At 48.9% G+C, this 14,877-nt stretch overlaps 1 long non-coding RNA gene across 1 annotated transcript; it reads left to right on the top strand.

Annotated features, from left to right (window-relative positions):
- The first annotated feature begins 462 nt into the window (after positions 1–462).
- On the top strand, positions 463–11,057 carry LOC138267358 (uncharacterized). The gene is made up of 3 exons (XR_011199781.1): positions 463–570; positions 5,681–5,791; positions 10,903–11,057. It is a non-coding gene; the product is annotated as an uncharacterized lncRNA (long non-coding RNA).
- Positions 11,058–14,877: the final 3,820 nt, after the last annotated feature.

A 14,877-nucleotide genomic window follows, 5' to 3' on the forward strand; every position in this document is an offset into this window, starting at 1 on the left:
CTGTCTTCAGGGTGGGTGGGAGGGACATTCCTGGACACAGAAGTATGGTGAGAATGGACAGAAGGAGACCTGTCCCTTACAGAAGCCACCCTAGCAGCTTGGCTAACAGAAACATCATTTCTACTGTGATGAGAATGTATGCTCTTGCTATGATGTGAGACAACACTATCTGTATGGTGTGACTCAACCTCAGTACCAACTATGCTAGACTGTCTAGTAATGGGCAGGCTAAGAAGTTTCTTTCCTGAATCTTTTCCTGGGGGAGTCCCTGGATCAGATTGGGAACCTGTGGCGGGTTCTTTATCCCGAGTCGAAAGGATATTGAAAGAAGGCGACAGACTCAGGATATTTAAGGGTTAGTACTTTTATTTCTATCTGCTCGGATGGGACACTAGCCCGTGTCGCAAAACTTTCGTGTTGGCAGAGTCCAGAAACTAATATGAATCCCTTTTCTTTCAGGGCCGAGAGTTCCGGGAATGGCCTGGTCCGGTGTGGAGAGAGACCTTGTTCCCCCGACGCTCAGTGGGACCGGATTCCCCAAAATAAAGAAGAAAGAAAAATAAGGCACAGGTAAGTGGGGAATATACTTTATCTCCTGTTTCCTTCACAGTTAGTAGGAAGTGAGGGACGAGGTATTGTGGGGAGGGGAGGGGGCTGAGGTAGGTGAAGCTATGTCTCTTAATTCCTTATAGTGCCCTCTTGGTGACCCCTTTACTCTTAGCTTTTCTTGCTGTTTCTGGGTTAGGTCGTGGTTGTAGTTATAGGCAGGGTCCGGGGTCCCATCTATACTACCTCCCCCTCTTTGCAGGACCTTAACTCCCTCTTCTTGCCGTCCTTCCGCCCAGTCAGCCACCCGTAGCCCCAATTCCACCCCTAGTACGCTCGTACCTGGTTGGGCCACGCCCCTCCAGGGACGCGGCCGGCTTGTAGACAGTCTCCCGGCTTGTCTTCTGCAGGGGCGGGAGGCGCCCTGGGTGTTCCGCTCTTCGCGCGTCCTTCTCCTCTCGCGGCGGGGTTTTCCTCCGGACTCAGTGGGTTGCTGCGTTCTGAGGTGCTCCTCGCGGTGTCGGCGTCTCTCTCTCTCCTTCGTTCCCCCCGTTGTCCGTCTTCCTGCTTCCGTATTTCTTCCTGACGGATGACGTTAGACGTCATCACGTCAGGAGTTCCTGGGATGCCCCCGGGGTATCCGTCGGTGGCCGTCTTCTCTGACCAAGCCGCGGCGTCCGTAGGCGCCCGGCTACACATCCCCTCACACGAAGGGGGCTGTTCGAGCCCCGCAAGACCCGGGAACCGGGATAAATAGTCAGCCTGACCCATAAGGTCACCAGGGAGATGGCAAACCTGGAAGGAGAAAGGTTGGAGTTCTATGAACCATCTTAATATTCGATTATTGGTATCCTTATACCTTGAGAGCCAGGTAAGTGGTGCATGATCTGTATATAACAGGAAAGGTCGGCCCAAGAGGTAATATTGGAGGCTTTCGATCGCCCATTTAATGGCAAGACACTCCCGCTCTATAATGGGATACCTTTGTTCCCTGGGAAGTAACTTACGACTAATGAAGACAACGGGGTGGCTTATTCCGTCTTCGTCTTTTTGAAAAAGGACGGCACCTACTCCGACGTCGGAGGCATCCGTTTGGAGATGAAAGGGACTATCAAACTCAGGGCATCTTAAAATCGGTTGAGTGGTGAGACACCTTTGTAAAGTACGGTAACTATGTAGTTGGATCGGGTTTAGGATCGTGATTTTGTTGGGTTGCCCTTTCCTTAATAGGTCTGTCAAGGGAGCCGCCAAACTGGAGTAGTGAGGAATAAACCTTCGATAGTACCCCACTAGTCCTAAAAAGGAACGAACCTCCTTCTTCGTGGTGGGAGTCTTGGTGTGTAGGATGGCTTCGATTTTATTCATTTGTGGACGTAGTATGCCTTTACCAATGTGATATCCCAGGTAGGAGATCTCGTTAAAAACGAGTCGGCTCTTGGCGGGATTGGCCGTTAGTCCAGCCTTCCTTAAAGCCGAGAAGATTCTGTCAAGGTGGACCAAATGATCCTCCCAGGTCTCACTGAAGATAACGATGTCATCCAGATAGGCTGCCGCGTATCTGTTATGAGGTCGTAATATGGTATCAATGAGACGTTGGAAGGTTGCACGAGCGCCGTGTAACCCAAAAGGAAGTACCTTAAAGTGATATAACCCTGAGGGAGTAGCGAAAGCCGTTTTTCCCCTATCACCGGGGGCCAACGGAATCTGCCAATACTCTTTTGTCAAGTCGAGGGTGGACATGTATTTTGCTTTTCCTAACCTTTCCAATAATTCGTCTATCCTTGGGAGAGGTATGTGTCAAACTGGGATATGGAATTGACTTGTCTAAAGTCAATACAAAAGCGTACGGACCCGTCAGGCTTGGGTACCAATACCACTGGTGAACACCAGGGGCTTTGGGAAGGCTCTATGATGTCTAGGTCTAACATTTTTTCTATTTCGTTTTCTACGAGGATTTTCCTAGCTTCAGGGATACGATAAGGCCTTAACCGTACTGTTTTCCCTGGGGGTGTGATGATTTGATGGTATACCAATCGGGTCCTACCGGGCATCGAGGAGAACAGCCGGGTATGGTTATAGAGGAGTTTGCCTAACTGTCTATTTTGTTGAAAAGAGAGGTCTGTATTTATGACAGGAATTTCTCTTTCGGCAGGTGGATCAGTGGGACACCATCCTATCTCCAATTCCTTAACGGTGTTAACTAGACAACCTGGCCTTGGTTCGGTCGGGGGTTCTTCCCATCGTTTTAACAAATTAACATGGAAGATCTGTGACCTATTAGGATTATCGTTGAGCTGAATTTTGTAGGTTACGGGTGTTACTATGCCTGTTATAAGGTATGGTCCCTGCCATTTTGCTAACAATTTGTTGTCTGAACTGGGGAGAAGTATTAATACTTTATCTCCTATGGCAAAAGACCTTAATTGGGTATTCCGATCATAATTCCTTTTCTGTTTGTCCTGGGCCCTCTCCATGTGTTCCCTAACGCTTTCCCATACTGTGTGTAGGTGAGTTTTTAAGTCTCGGGCATAGTTTAGAAGGGTCTTTTCTCCTTCTTCCTCTTCCCACATTTCCGCGGCCATGTCTAGTAGGGTCCTGGGTTGTCGCCCAAATAACAACTCAAAAGGACTATGGCCTGTAGATGCTTGTTCGTGGGTCCTGATTGCGTATAAGACTAAGGGAAGTTTTCTATCCCAGTCCTTACCTGTCTCTGAGATGGATTTTTTTAGTAGTGTCTTTAGGGTGCGGTTATATCTCTCCACCAAACCATCGGTTTGAGGAGGATAGACCGACGTCCGCAATTGTTTAATCCCTAATAATTGACATATTTGTGTCATCAAGTTGGACATGAATTGGGTGCCTTGATCTGTTAAGATCTCCCGAGGAAACCCGATTCGGGAAAAGAACCCAATCATGGCGTGGGCGACACTCTTGGTGTTAATACTAGAGAGGGGAATAGCCTCAGGATATCTAGTGGCGTAGTCCACTAATACCAATATATAACGATAACCTCTGGACGAGGGCAAAAGGGGGCCAACCAGGTCCATCCCTATTCTGGAGAAGGGAACATCAATGATGGGAAGAGGTTGCAAAGGGGCCTTTCTCCGTGAGCCTGGATCAATCAATTGGCATTTTGGACATTGTTGACAGAACCTCCTAATCTGTGAAAAAAACCCCGGACAATAAAACTTCCTCAACAAATATTCTTCTGTTTTCTCCCTTCCATAATGGCCACCCCCTGGCTGGCTGTGTGCTAAGTGTAGGACTTGTTGTCTGTAAGGTTCGGGAACTATCAACTGCTTTTTTTCTTCTTGGTTCTGATTAGTGACTCGATATAATAGATCCTTAATTACAGTGAACGAGGGACCCTTGTCCTGTGGGGTCCGTGGTCGTGCGCTTCCCCAGGCATGAATTAGACTGGGGTCTTCTCTTTGAGAGGTCCGGAAGGGGGGAAGAGTAGTGAGGGCAAGAACCTCTGTAATTACCCTCGCGGGACTGGGGTTGTCTGAGTTGTAGGTTTTCTTGATCCTTCTTTTCTCCTTCCGGGAGAGTTTGGGTCGCACCGTCGGAGGTGACAGAGGAATGGTGGAAAAAGGAGCATCTTTCCACCAGGTATTCGGTTCTTCGACCGGGCGAACACTCTCCAAGAGTTTAGAAAACTCCGAAAAGTCAGTCCCTATAATGGCTTCTTCAACCAGCTGTTCTACTAACCCCACCCGTATGGGGTTTTCTTTTCCTTCCCAGATGAGGGTTGTCCAGATCAGTGGGTATTCTCTGGTTTCTCCGTGAATACAGCAGATTGATACCCTAAATCCTGACGTGTGGAGATTCTTATTGAATAAATCAGCCCTGACTACTGACTGGCTACACCCTGAGTCAATAAGGGTCACCGTGGGTTTCCCATTGATAAGCAGTGTCTTTTTGTAAGGGGTTGCCCTTCTCCCAGTGTAAAAGACCCTTCCCCTCGTGACCCCTATTTCCATGGGTTCCGGTTTCTCTGTTTTCAGGGGGCAACCGCGAGCGATGTGACCCCATTCTCCGCAGCTAAAACACTGAGGTTGTTGTATGTATGGCCTTTCAAGACCCCGTGGTTTCCCTATTTCCTCATTGATTCTTCGGCCCCCTGAGGAAGATATCCCAGAACCTTGACGCAGGGGACTAGGCGTGGATCGAGGGGTTGTGACTTTGAATTCGAGGGAGCGATGAAAAGCACAGGCTAGCTCGATGGTGGTATTGGTATCCGGGTTTGGATGTTGCTTGATCCAGTTACGCGTAGAAGGCGGTAGAGCGTCTAGGTACTGTTCTAAGAGCACAATCTCAATAATGTCTTCCTGATTAGTCCCTATGGGGCCCAACCATTTGAGACCCAGATCTTTAATCCTAAAGTATAGAGCCCGGGGATTTCCGGAGGGTCCCCATTTAGATTTTCTAAATCGGACACGATAATGTTCAGAGTCAAATCCCACCCGTTCCAAGATGCTCTTTTTAATATCCTTATATGGGGTTGTTCCCCCGGGGTTTACCGCCTGATAAGCGGCTTGGAGTGTTCCCGTTAATAAGGGGGCGATATATTGGCCCCAGCACTCCGGTGGCCAGGTAGCGGAAGTAGCCACTCGTTCAAAATTGGTGAAAAAGGCATTGGGGTCTTCACCTTCTTGATATCGTTGTAGGACTGAACTAGGCACATTTGGGTGCACACGAGTAGCGGCTATTGTATCAGTGAGATTTTTAATGGCGGTTTCATGAACCAACTGGTTGTTGGCCATTATAGTAGCCTGGCTTTTAAGTGCATTTTGTAGTGCCTCTCTTTCCAACTTAGCCTCTTTTTGTTGCTCTTCCCACACTAATTGTAGGTGTCTTTGTCCTGAGGCCAACTGTTGCATCATATCAGACATGCTACACTGTCCCTCCATTTTCTGGAAGCCCTTGTCGCCAATTCCAATATCCTACTTCTGACACCACTGTGGCAGGTTCTTTATCCCGAGTCGAAAGGATATTGGAAGAAGGCGACAGACTCAGGATATTTAAGGGTTAGTACTTTTATTTCTATCTGCTCGGATGGGACACTAGCCCGTGTCGCAAAACTTTCGTGTTGGCAGAGTCCAGAAACTAATATGAATCCCTTTTCTTTCAGGGCCGAGAGTTCCGGGAATGGCCTGGTCCGGTGTGGAGAGAGACCTTGTTCCCCCGACGCTCAGTGGGACCGGATTCCCCAAAATAAAGAAGAAAGAAAAATAAGGCACAGGTAAGTGGGGAATATACTTTATCTCCTGTTTCCTTCACAGTTAGTAGGAAGTGAGGGACGAGGTATTGTGGGGAGGGGAGGGGGCTGAGGTAGGTGAAGCTATGTCTCTTAATTCCTTATAGTGCCCTCTTGGTGACCCCTTTACTCTTAGCTTTTCTTGCTGTTTCTGGGTTAGGTCGTGGTTGTAGTTATAGGCAGGGTCGGGGTCCCATCTATACTACCTCCCCCTCTTTGCAGGACCTTAACTCCCTCTTCTTGCCGTCCTTCCGCCCAGTCAGCCACCCGTAGCCCCAATTCCACCCCTAGTACGCTCGTACCTGGTTGGGCCACGCCCCTCCAGGGACGCGGCCGGCTTGTAGACAGTCTCCCGGCTTGTCTTCTGCAGGGGCGGGAGGCGCCCTGGGTGTTCCGCTCTTCGCGCGTCCTTCTCCTCTCGCGGCGGGGTTTTCCTCCGGACTCAGTGGGTTGCTGCGTTCTGAGGTGCTCCTCGCGGTGTCGGCGTCTCTCTCTCTCCTTCGTTCCCCCCGTTGTCCGTCTTCCTGCTTCCGTATTTCTTCCTGACGGATGACGTTAGACGTCATCACGTCAGGAGTTCCTGGGATGCCCCCGGGGTATCCGTCGGCGGCCGTCTTCTCTGACCAAGCCGCGGCGTCCGTAGGCGCCCGGCTACACATCCCCTCACACGAAGGGGGCTGTTCGAGCCCTGCAAGACCCGGGAACCGGGATAAATAGTCAGCCTGACCCATAAGGTCACCAGGGAGATGGCAAACCTGGAAGGAGAAAGGTTGGAGTTCTATGAACCATCTTAATATTCGATTATTGGTATCCTTATACCTTGAGAGCCAGGTAAGTGGTGCATGATCTGTATATAACAGGAAAGGTCGGCCCAAGAGGTAATATTGGAGGCTTTCGATCGCCCATTTAATGGCAAGACACTCCCGCTCTATAATGGGATACCTTTGTTCCCTGGGAAGTAACTTACGACTAATGAAGACAACGGGGTGGCTTATTCCGTCTTCGTCTTTTTGAAAAAGGACGGCACCTACTCCGACGTCGGAGGCATCCGTTTGGAGATGAAAGGGACTATCAAACTCAGGGCATCTTAAAATCGGTTGAGTGGTGAGACACCTTTGTAAAGTACGGTAACTATGTAGTTGGATCGGGTTTAGGATCGTGATTTTGTTGGGTTGCCCTTTCCTTAATAGGTCTGTCAAGGGAGCCGCCAAACTGGAGTAGTGAGGAATAAACCTTCGATAGTACCCCACTAGTCCTAAAAAGGAACGAACCTCCTTCTTCGTGGTGGGAGTCTTGGTGTGTAGGATGGCTTCGATTTTATTCATTTGTGGACGTAGTATGCCTTTACCAATGTGATATCCCAGGTAGGAGATCTCGTTAAAAACGAGTCGGCTCTTGGCGGGATTGGCCGTTAGTCCAGCCTTCCTTAAAGCCGAGAAGATTCTGTCAAGGTGGACCAAATGATCCTCCCAGGTCTCACTGAAGATAACGATGTCATCCAGATAGGCTGCCGCGTATCTGTTATGAGGTCGTAATATGGTATCAATGAGACGTTGGAAGGTTGCACGAGCGCCGTGTAACCCAAAAGGAAGTACCTTAAAGTGATATAACCCTGAGGGAGTAGCGAAAGCCGTTTTTCCCCTATCACCGGGGGCCAACGGAATCTGCCAATACTCTTTTGTCAAGTCGAGGGTGGACATGTATTTTGCTTTTCCTAACCTTTCCAATAATTCGTCTATCCTTGGGAGAGGATATGTGTCAAACTGGGATATGGAATTGACTTGTCTAAAGTCAATACAAAAGCGTACGGACCCGTCAGGCTTGGGTACCAATACCACTGGTGAACACCAGGGGCTTTGGGAAGGCTCTATGATGTCTAGGTCTAACATTTTTTCTATTTCGTTTTCTACGAGGATTTTCCTAGCTTCAGGGATACGATAAGGCCTTAACCGTACTGTTTTCCCTGGGGGTGTGATGATTTGATGGTATACCAATCGGGTCCTACCGGGCATCGAGGAGAACAGCCGGGTATGGTTATAGAGGAGTTTGCCTAACTGTCTATTTTGTTGAAAAGAGAGGTCTGTATTTATGACAGGAATTTCTCTTTCGGCAGGTGGATCAGTGGGACACCATCCTATCTCCAATTCCTTAACGGTGTTAACTAGACAACCTGGCCTTGGTTCGGTCGGGGGTTCTTCCCATCGTTTTAACAAAATTAACATGGAAGATCTGTGACCTATTAGGATTATCGTTGAGCTGAATTTTGTAGGTTACGGGTGTTACTATGCCTGTTATAAGGTATGGTCCCTGCCATTTTGCTAACAATTTGTTGTCTGAACTGGGGAGAAGTATTAATACTTTATCTCCTATGGCAAAAGACCTTAATTGGGTATTCCGATCATAATTCCTTTTCTGTTTGTCCTGGGCCCTCTCCATGTGTTCCCTAACGCTTTCCCATACTGTGTGTAGGTGAGTTTTTAAGTCTCGGGCATAGTTTAGAAGGGTCTTTTCTCCTTCTTCCTCTTCCCACATTTCCGCGGCCATGTCTAGTAGGGTCCTGGGTTGTCGCCCAAATAACAACTCAAAAGGACTATGGCCTGTAGATGCTTGTTCGTGGGTCCTGATTGCGTATAAGACTAAGGGAAGTTTTCTATCCCAGTCCTTACCTGTCTCTGAGATGGATTTTTTTAGTAGTGTCTTTAGGGTGCGGTTATATCTCTCCACCAAACCATCGGTTTGAGGAGGATAGACCGACGTCCGCAATTGTTTAATCCCTAATAATTGACATATTTGTGTCATCAAGTTGGACATGAATTGGGTGCCTTGATCTGTTAAGATCTCCCGAGGAAACCCGATTCGGGAAAAGAACCCAATCATGGCGTGGGCGACACTCTTGGTGTTAATACTAGAGAGGGGAATAGCCTCAGGATATCTAGTGGCGTAGTCCACTAATACCAATATATAACGATAACCTCTGGACGAGGGCAAAAGGGGGCCAACCAGGTCCATCCCTATTCTGGAGAAGGGAACATCAATGATGGGAAGAGGTTGCAAAGGGGCCTTTCTCCGTGAGCCTGGATCAATCAATTGGCATTTTGGACATTGTTGACAGAACCTCCTAATCTGTGAAAAAAAACCCGGACAATAAAACTTCCTCAACAAATATTCTTCTGTTTTCTCCCTTCCATAATGGCCACCCCCTGGCTGGCTGTGTGCTAAGTGTAGGACTTGTTGTCTGTAAGGTTCGGGAACTATCAACTGCTTTTTTTCTTCTTGGTTCTGATTAGTGACTCGATATAATAGATCCTTAATTACAGTGAACGAGGGACCCTTGTCCTGTGGGGTCCGTGGTCGTGCGCTTCCCCAGGCATGAATTAGACTGGGGTCTTCTCTTTGAGAGGTCCGGAAGGGGGGAAGAGTAGTGAGGGCAAGAACCTCTGTAATTACCCTCGCGGGACTGGGGTTGTCTGAGTTGTAGGTTTTCTTGATCCTTCTTTTCTCCTTCCGGGAGAGTTTGGGTCGCACCGTCGGAGGTGACAGAGGAATGGTGGAAAAAGGAGCATCTTTCCACCAGGTATTCGGTTCTTCGACCGGGCGAACACTCTCCAAGAGTTTAGAAAACTCCGAAAAGTCAGTCCCTATAATGGCTTCTTCAACCAGCTGTTCTACTAACCCCACCCTTATGGGGTTTTCTTTTCCTTCCCAGATGAGGGTTGTCCAGATCAGTGGGTATTCTCTGGTTTCTCCGTGAATACAGCAGATTGATACCCTAAATCCTGACGTGTGGAGATTCTTATTGAATAAATCAGCCCTGACTACTGACTGGCTACACCCTGAGTCAATAAGGGTCACCGTGGGTTTCCCATTGATAAGCAGTGTCTTTTTGTAAGGGGTTGCCCTTCTCCCAGTGTAAAAGACCCTTCCCCTCGTGACCCCTATTTCCATGGGTTCCGGTTTCTCTGTTTTCAGGGGGCAACCGCGAGCGATGTGACCCCATTCTCCGCAGCTAAAACACTGAGGTTGTTGTATGTATGGCCTTTCAAGACCCCGTGGTTTCCCTATTTCCTCATTGATTCTTCGGCCCCCTGAGGAAGATATCCCAGAACCTTGACGCAGGGGACTAGGTGTGGATCGAGGGGTTGTGACTTTGAATTCGAGGGAGCGATGAAAAGCACAGGCTAGCTCGATGGTGGTATTGGTATCCGGGTTTGGATGTTGCTTGATCCAGTTACGCGTAGAAGGCGGTAGAGCGTCTAGGTACTGTTCTAAGAGCACAATCTCAATAATGTCTTCCTGATTAGTCCCTATGGGGCCCAACCATTTGAGACCCAGATCTTTAATCCTAAAGTATAGAGCCCGGGGATTTCCGGAGGGTCCCCATTTAGATTTTCTAAATCGGACACGATAATGTTCAGAGTCAAATCCCACCCGTTCCAAGATGCTCTTTTTAATATCCTTATATGGGGTTGTTCCCCCGGGGTTTACCGCCTGATAAGCGGCTTGGAGTGTTCCCGTTAATAAGGGGGCGATATATTGGCCCCAGCACTCCGGTGGCCAGGTAGCGGAAGTAGCCACTCGTTCAAAATTGGTGAAAAAGGCATTGGGGTCTTCACCTTCTTGATATCGTTGTAGGACTGAACTAGGCACATTTGGGTGCACACGAGTAGCGGCTATTGTATCAGTGAGATTTTTAATGGCGGTTTCATGAACCAACTGGTTGTTGGCCATTATAGTAGCCTGGCTTTTAAGTGCATTTTGTAGTGCCTCTCTTTCCAACTTAGCCTCTTTTTGTTGCTCTTCCCACACTAATTGTAGGTGTCTTTGTCCTGAGGCCAACTGTTGCATCATATCAGACATGCTACACTGTCCCTCCATTTTCTGGAAGCCCTTGTCGCCAATTCCAATATCCTACTTCTGACACCACTGTGGCGGGTTCTTTATCCCGAGTCGAAAGGATATTGGAAGAAGGCGACAGACTCAGGATATTTAAGGGTTAGTACTTTTATTTCTATCTGCTCGGATGGGACACTAGCCCGTGTCGCAAAACTTTCGTGTTGGCAGAGTCCAGAAACTAATATGAATCCCTTTTCTTTCAGGGCCGAGAGTTCCGGGAATGGCCTGGTCCGGTGTGGAGAGAGACCTTGTTCCCCCGACGCTCAGTGGGACCGGATTCCCCAAAATAAAGAAGAAAGAAAAATAAGGCACAGGTAAGTGGGGAATATACTTTATCTCCTGTTTCCTTCACAGTTAGTAGGAAGTGAGGGACGAGGTATTGTGGGGAGGGGAGGGGGCTGAGGTAGGTGAAGCTATGTCTCTTAATTCCTTATAGTGCCCTCTTGGTGACCCCTTTACTCTTAGCTTTTCTTGCTGTTTCTGGGTTAGGTCGTGGTTGTAGTTATAGGCAGGGTCCGGGGTCCCATCTATACTACCTCCCCCTCTTTGCAGGACCTTAACTCCCTCTTCTTGCCGTCCTTCCGCCCAGTCAGCCACCCGTAGCCCCAATTCCACCCCTGGTACGCTCGTACCTGGTTGGGCCACGCCCCTCCAGGGACGCGGCCGGCTTGTAGACAGTCTCCCGGCCTGTCTTCTGCAGGGGCGGGAGGCACCCTGGGTGTTCCGCTCTTCGCGCGTCCTTCTCCTCTCGCGGCGGGGTTTTCCTCCGGACTCAGTGGGTTGCTGCGTTCGGAGGTGCTCCTCGCGGTGTCGGCGTCTCTCTCTCTCTCCTTCGTTCCCCCCGTTGTCTGTCTTCCTGCTTCCGTATTTCTTCCTGACGGATGACGTTAGACGTCATCACGTCAGGAGTTCCTGGAATGCCCCCGGAGTATCCGTCGGCGGCCGTCTTCTCTGACCAAGCCGCGGCGTCCGTAGGCGCCTGGCTACAGAACCATTAGCTACTTTTTCAACAGATGGGGCACTTTTAGCCTCATCTTGTTCTCTAAGCATGTTAAGCAATAATTCCAAGTAAGGATTCTTCACTACACTAAAACCTCTCTCTATGCAGAGACTCCTTGCTCCTTTCGAGCTAAGGTGATCATATGCAATCTTGGACAGATCAACATTTTGGCCTGTGCCAGACATTTTTAGAGAGAGTTAAAGTGATAGAAAAAGAGAAAAAAGTTCTCAGAACTTTTAGAAAGACAGAAAAAAACTTTTTAAACTTTTTAGAACTTTTTAGAAAGTTTAGAAGTACTTTTCAGCACTTAGAAAAGAGTGAAAAGAGGAAATGCAAAACGTTTTAGTTATGTGTACACACACTGCACTTGTTTTGTATATTTTTCTCTAATGAAAAGTACAATGACAAGAGTGGTAAGTAGTCTCAAAGCACTTATCCCACCGCTGCACAACCAATGTAGGAGGCTGGACTGGCTTGTAGTGAGTACCAAGGGGTACTTGCACCTTGCACCAGGCCCAGTTATCCCTTATTAGTGTATAGGGTGTCTAGCAGCATAGGCTGATAGATAATGGTAGCTTAGCAGAGCAGCTTAGGCTGAACTAGGAGACGAGTGAAGCTCCTAGAGTACCACAAGTGTCACTTTCACAATATCATAAGAAAACACAATACACAGTTATACTAAAAATAAAGGTACTTTATTTTTATGACTATATGCCAAAGTATCTCAGAGTGTACCCTCAGAGTGAGGATAGCAAATATACACAAGTTATATGTACACAATACCAAAAATATGCAGTATAGTCTTAGAAAACAGTGCAAACAATGTATAGTTACAATAGGATGCAATGGGGACGCATAGGGATAGGGCAACACAAACCATATACTCCAAAAGTGGAATGCGAACCACGAATGGACCCCAAACCTATGTGACCTTGTAGAGGGTCGCTGGGACTATTAGAAAATAGTTAGGGTTAGAAAAATAGCCCACCCCAAGACCCTGAAAAGTGAGTGCAAAGTGCACTAAAGTTCCCCAAAGGACCAAGAAGTCGTGATAGGGGAATAATGCAGGAAAGACTCAAACCAGCAATGCAACAACAATGGATTTCCAGTCGAGGGTACCTGTGGAACAAGGGGACCAAGTCCAAAAGTCACAAGCAAGTCGGAGATGGGCAGATGCCCAGGAAATGCCAGCTGTGGGTGCAAAGAAGCTTCTACTGGACAGAAGAAGCTGAGGTTTCTGCAGGAACGAAAAGGGCTAGAGACTTCCCCTTTGGAGGACGGATCCCTCTCGCCACGGAGAGTTGTGCAGAAGTGTTTTCCCGCTGAAAGACCGCCAACAAGCCTTGCTAGCTGCAAATCGTGCGGTAAGCGTTTTTGGATGCTGCTGTGGCCCAGGAGAGACCAGGATGTCGCAAATTGCGTCAAGAGAGAGAGGAGACGTCGAGCAAGACAAAGAGCCCTCTCAGCAGCAGGTACCTCCTGGAGAAGTGCCAGAAACAGGCACTAAAAAGATGCGTGAAACAGTGCTCACCCGAAGTTACACAAAGGAGTCCCACGTCGCCGGGGACCAACTTAGAAAGTTGTGCAATGCAGGTTAGAGTGCCGTGGACCGAGGCTTGGCTGTGCACAAAGGATTTCTGCCGGAAGTGGACAGGGGCCGGAGTAGCTGCAAAAGTCGCGGTTCCCAGCAATGCAGTCTGGCGTGGGGAGGCAAGGACTTACCTCCACCAAACTTGGACTGAAGAGTCACTGGACTGTGGGAGTCACTTGGACAGAGTTGCTGGATTCAAGGGACCTCACTCGTCGTGCTGAGAGGAGACCCAAGGGACCAGTAATGCAGCTTTTTGGTGCCTGCGGTTGCAGGGGGAAGATTCCGTCGACCCACGGGAGATTTCTTCGGAGCTTCTAGTGCAGAGAGGAGGCAGACTACCCCCACAGCATGCACCACCAGGAAAACAGTTGAGAAGGCGGCAGGATCAGCGTTACAGAGTTGCAGTAGTCGTCTTAGCTACTTTGTTGCAGTTTTGCAGGCTTCCAGCGCGGTCAGCAGTCGATTCCTTGGCAGAAGGTGAAGAGAGAGATGCAGAGGAACTCTGATGAGCTCTTGCATTCGTTTTCTAAAGTTTCCCCAGAGACAGAGACCCTAAATAGCCAGAAAAGAGGGTTTGGCTACCTAGGAGAGAGGATAGGCTAGCAACACCTGAAGGAGCCTATCAGAAGGAGTATCTGACGTCACCTGGTGGCACTGGCCACTCAGAGCAGTCCAGTATGCCAGCAGCACCTCTGTTTCCAAGATGGCAGAGGTCTGGAGCACAATGGAGGAGCTCTGGACACCTCCCAGGGGAGGTGCAGGTCAGGGGAGTGGTCACTCCCCTTTCCTTTGTCCAGTTTCGCGCCAGAGCAGGGCTAAGGGGTCCCCTGAACCGGTGTAGACTGGCTTATGCAGAATTGGGCACATCTGTGCCCATGAAAGCATTTCCAGAGGCTGGGGGAGGCTACCCCTCCCCTGCCTTCACACCATTTTCCAAAGGGAGAGGGTGTAACACCCTCTCTCAGAGGAAGTCCTTTGTTCTGCCATCCTGGGACAAGCCTGGCTTGACCCCAGGGGGGCAGAAACCTGTCTGAGGGGTTGGCAGCAGCAGCAGCTGCAGTGAAACCCCTGAAAAGGCAGTTTTGGCAGTACCAGGGTCTGTGCTACAGACCACTGGGATCATGGGATTGTGCCAACTATGCCAGGATGGCATAGAGGGGGCAATTCCATGATCTTAGACATGTTACATGGCCATATTCGGAGTTACCATTGTGAAGCTACACATAGGTATTGACCTATGTGTAGTGCACGCGTGTAATGGTGTCCCCGCACTCACAAAGTCCGGGGAATTGGCCCTGAACAATGTGGGGGCACCTTGGCTAGTGCCAGGGTGCCCTCACACTAAGTAACTTTGCACCTAACCTTTACCAGGTAAAGGTTAGACATATAGGTGACTTATAAGTTACTTAAGTGCAGTGTAAAATGGCTGTGAAATAACGTGGACGTTATTTCACTCAGGCTGCAGTGGCAGGCCTGTGTAAGAATTGTCAGAGCTCCCTATGGGTGGCAAAAGAAATGCTGCAGCCCATAGGGATCTCCTGGAACCCCAATACCCTGGGTACCTCAGTACCATATACTAGGGAATTA

This window comes from Pleurodeles waltl, chromosome 12 (assembly GCF_031143425.1).
Source record: "Pleurodeles waltl isolate 20211129_DDA chromosome 12, aPleWal1.hap1.20221129, whole genome shotgun sequence".
Taxonomy (NCBI): Eukaryota; Metazoa; Chordata; class Amphibia; order Caudata; family Salamandridae; genus Pleurodeles; species Pleurodeles waltl.